This window comes from Triticum dicoccoides, chromosome 5A (assembly GCF_002162155.2).
Source record: "Triticum dicoccoides isolate Atlit2015 ecotype Zavitan chromosome 5A, WEW_v2.0, whole genome shotgun sequence".
NCBI classification, from domain to species: Eukaryota; Viridiplantae; Streptophyta; class Magnoliopsida; order Poales; family Poaceae; genus Triticum; species Triticum dicoccoides.
In genome coordinates, this window is record NC_041388.1 from 320953897 (window position 1) to 320958684 (window position 4788).

Below are 4788 nucleotides of genomic sequence, written 5' to 3' on the forward strand. Positions count from 1 at the left end.
TTTACTTTGCTATTTTACTTTGCATCTTTATCATAAAAATACCAAAAATATTGTCTTATCATATCTATCAGATCTCACTCTCGTAAGTGGCCATACAGGGATTGACAACCCCTATTTGCGTTGGTTGCGAGGATTTATTTGTTTTGTGCAGGTACGAGGGACTTGCGTGTAGCCTCCTACTGAATTGATACCTTGGTTCTCAAAAAACGAGGGAAATACTTACGCTACTTTGCTGCATCATCCCTTCCTCTTCGGGGAAAACCAACGCAGTGCTAAAAGAGGTAGCAGACTTCAATCTTCGAAGACATAAATCTCGCAAAAACTCATCTTCCCAAACATTTCGCCTCAGAAATAGTCATGTTGGGATGTTAGAACATTTGGACACAACGCAATGACAAGATCTTCGGACAACAACAGTCAGTGCAAGCTTGGCGCTTCTTCTTAAAGAAAGACCTCAAATTACTCCAGTTCAAAGTGAAAGAAAAGTATTTCCAAGAGCTTACAGACCGGATCAGTTGCCACTTATAATATAATGATCATGTTTCCTAAAGCTGGCATTGGTTAGACCCCTTGGGGCTTCATGTAATTTGTAACATATTTACTTTTAATATATTTATACCGTAGAACTATTGTTCTACGGTTTTCGGGTCAAAAAAATTTCGTCCGTCCACCTTGCCCATAGTATTTTTTTTATCCGAGGTGGCACTAATATATTTTTTTAGTCAACCTCGCGAAGTTTTTATTAAATCGTTACAATGTTTACAGGGATGGAAGGAAGGTCTCCAGGGTGTCCCAACCACACATGGCGGCCACCCTCGAGAGATAAAGCATACTTCGCTAAGTTGTGAGTTTCGAAGTTCGAGTTCCTAAATTCATGGCTAAATTTACAAAAATCAAAATCCGAGGAGTGTCATATTATCTCATGTATGACCGCTCCATAAACTGATGAGTTCCCCTTCTTCAAATCCTCCACCGCCACTTTGCAATCCAAGGCCACATGTATACTCGTTTGATAAAGATCATGTGAAAGAGCTAGTGCTTCTCTGATTGCAATCGCCTCCAAAGTCTATGGTTCTGTGATAAATTTAAACTAAAACCACGACGAGTAATTTGAAACGGAGGAAGTAGTATACATTTAATTTAGTAAAATGCTGCTTGTACTAAATCAGCCACAATTACTATGAATAGAATGAAATGGAACATTTTATGTTCGTGAACAGAGGAAGTATTAAAGATTCCATGTTACAAAACGGGGCCTAAATGGAACACCAGCATCGCTTTCTGTCCTGTCCGATAGAGCTCTTGGATTATCTTCGCTATAGCCGCTTTCGTGCTCGGATTTATCTGGATAAATTCCATTCCATGCATCCCATTGCCTTTCCTTTAAAAGGCAAAATCGAGCCAATTATTTGTTTTAAAGAGGATCAAACCTATGCAATTCTATATTGTTTTTTCCAACCTTTTATTGGGTGGTTGGTGATTGTGGGGCGATTTCGCCTCACCCCGTCTTGTCCTCCTTTCCATCGTGACCGTGAGTGCTCCAAAAAAAGACACTGTTGATAGCGGCGGTGGTGGCCATGGTCGTTTCTGCTCGGGGTAAGAAACACGGCCTCTGGTGGCCGCGGAACGCCGGAATCACATTGGCTTTCTGGTCGCCCAGGCAGTTATTTGTGATGAGCCGAGAGCTCGTGGCCATGCTACCTAGGCTGGGCTAGGAGATACTCCTACTTTAGCTGCAGTGCAGCCATGTGCCGGGGATCTGTCCATCCAAAGATCCAACGCAAACAGCACCAAGGACAATCAGCGCAAGGCAGATGCCAATCACCTTCCCTCTACTTTACTGTCAGTTTGACAGTCACTTCACATGGCTGTCTTTTCTTTTCTACTGCATGTATGGGGGCCTGCGTGCGTGCGAGCGTGCGTGTCCCTGCAAGATTGGTTTCACAGTGCCTCGCTAATTGCGGAGCTAGCTAGCTGCGTAGCGGCAGTTTGGGTCACTCTAAAACTCAGTGGCCACTGATTAGTGTTAGCTTGCAAAATCGTCTTATATTACCGAACGAAGGGAGTAGATTTTGACACAGTGCTGCCTCTTCAGCGAAGGGAGGAGGCATGCTCGTGTCCTGCCCGATTATGTGTGTCTGAGGTTTGTCTTGCTATCATAGGGCCTACAGAGTATATCCGGGTGGCTCCAAATTATTGTGTTGGAGGAGCAATGGCTCCTGGTCGAAGTGAGTGGCTGCGTCAGTGCACTAAGAGCATCTTCATCAGCCGCGTGATATAAACGCCACACCAAAAAAAAATACAGTTTTTCTTCGCGCGCAGCCGCTCCAAGTGCATCAGCGGAGGCGCGAAAAACACGCGCGCGGCATAAGTGGTTCAGCGCGGGGGTGAGACGGCATCGCACGCCGTTTATTTCGTGCGCCCACTCTCGCGCGCTGCACACTCAAGCAACCGCGCTGCGACTTTCACCTACCCTCAATTCAGGTGCCGTCGCCGCCGCCGCCGCCTGCACCACCTTATTTGCTCCCGCGACCCGATGGCGCTTCCCCGGTCTATCCCCACGCCGCTGCTGCTTCCTCCGTGTCCCTCTAGTCACCGTCGCCCCTAGCGCGCATCATTCCTCCGACGAACAACGTCCGGCCGCCCACTGCCGCTCGACGCCCACAAGGTGTTCGACAAAACGCTTGCAAGGTATGTATTGCTTCAACTTCATGTTTTTTATATGAATTTGGTGCATGTTGTTTGTAGTTTTTATAGACTAGTTTAAATTCAATATTGTAGATGAGTTCGTCATACGATTGTTCTGAAGAAGAATTTGATATTGAGGAGGAGGACCTTGCAATGATCCTAGTTATGCACATCAATAAAAAACCGAAGCACAGTGGTTTGATTATGGGTTGGTAAAAAATTGGAGGGATAAATTATTTGTTTGAGTTGTAATAAAATTGAACTATTTATTGTTGATTTTTTTTTGTTTGATCTTCTTGGTTTTATTTGGAGTGCATATGTTGTTTGTATTGGTTGCGTGCGCCGTTTTTTTGCAGCGCATGCTGGAGCGGCTCACGCGCATTATATATTTCAGCGGCCGCTGGAGCCAGCGCTCAGCTGCGTGCAAAAACGAGCTATTTCGACGCTGTAAAGACGTTTTTTGAGCGCCGAACGTTGCGCGCCTGTTGAAGATGCTCTAACAACAAATGGCGGCGCTAGAATTGGACCGAGCCCCGAGCCGCCCCGGCCCAACTTTGAGCAATGTACGTAGCTATAGTTAGGGCTACAAGAAAAGTTCAAGGCTCGTGAGCGGACTAAGATTGACTTCAAAAGAAAAATGCGATGGGTTTGAACATTTCATGTGGTTCAATCAAGAAATGAGCTGATCTTGAGTCAACACTGGCTGACTCAATTCTAGCTCGATAGAATATACCCCCTCCATTTTTTAATCGAGCAATGCTTCGGTACATCCCTCTCATAAAACGTATAAAGGGTAGTATGAACTTCGTTGTCCGTAATGGCAAATCTACGCGTTTTTGGTTAGATTGGTGGGTCGGGGACTCTACTCTTGCGGTGGCTTACCCGACTTTGTTTTCGTTTTGTGCTAACCCTGAGATCTCTATCTCTGAGCTCTCGGCTTAGGGTTGGGTTTTAGATTTCCGGCGCTCTCTTTCCCCTGTGGAGTTGGAAGAATGGCAACGCCTTACTGCCTGCTTCCCCCTGCTCTCGGAGGAAGAGTACTCCGTTTTTTGGCCCCACTCCCCTTCGGGGCGTTTTTCTGTTAAGTCGGCGTATTTGCTTCTCATCGCTGGTGTTCACACTGACAAGTTTAAACTTATTTGGTCTGCCCGCATATCTCCTAAGATCAAAATCTTCCTTTGGCAAGCTCTTCGTCGCAAACTTCCTGCAGCTGACCAAATTAAAAAGAGAAATGGGTCGGGTTCTGATAGTTGTCATCTGTGTGGCGCCCTAGAGGATACAGAACATATCTTCTTCCAGTGCTCTTTGGCAAAATTCATTTGGAGTTGCATTAGACTTTGGCTTCATGTTCCTTGGAACCCTTCCTCTTTTGCGGATCTTCGGCGATGTATCAATTCTCTAGCAGGCCGGTCTAAGCGGGTTTTCATGGTGGGCTGGGCAGCAATTTGTTGGGCGCTTTGGACTACTAGAAACAAGTTCACTATTGAACATATTTTCCCGGCTAACCCTGTGAGTTGCTTAAGCTAATGTCTTTTTGCAGAAGTGGAGATCATTGACTAAGGATGGGGACCTTGAGGCGTTCGACGATATGCTATCCAAAATGAAATCTACTGCTTCTTCTCTACTGCGACGGTCCAGGAGGACGGTTTCTTAGTGTTTCAATTGCTCGTTTGGCTGGCCTGCATGCCATGATAGGCTGGATGCCTTGTACCCATACTTTCTAGTCATACTGTGTTAAACTTATATGGTTTCTTTCTGGTGGTTGTGACTCTGCCTGGTGGCTTTATCTATAAAGTCGGGCTCTCGCCTTTTATCTAAAAAAAAGTATGAACTTTTCACAAATTGTACTCACTTTTCTATATATATACTGTAGGTTCGTATAATACCCGGCGAACAGCGCTCCCACATGGGATTTTTAGTTTTAATCATCAAAAAATGAATGTCCTCGTCCGGATTCAAACTACAGCCCTCAAGCATTACGTGTGACCGCCCAAACCAGCTGGGCTAGCATATCTGATTTTCCTACTAATCATGTTTTCTTCTTATTGTTCTAAAGATATAGGAGCAGTTTGGTTCATGTCCTGAACTCCACACCTGGGA

At 45.3% G+C, this 4788-nt stretch overlaps 1 long non-coding RNA gene across 1 annotated transcript; it reads left to right on the plus strand.

The window, feature by feature from the left end:
* The first annotated feature begins 2331 nt into the window (after nucleotides 1-2331).
* Nucleotides 2332-4289, plus strand: LOC119301234. Its single transcript, XR_005146984.1, has 2 exons — nucleotides 2332-2691; nucleotides 4229-4289. It is a non-coding gene; the product is annotated as an uncharacterized LOC119301234 (long non-coding RNA).
* The last annotated feature ends 499 nt before the right edge of the window (nucleotides 4290-4788 follow it).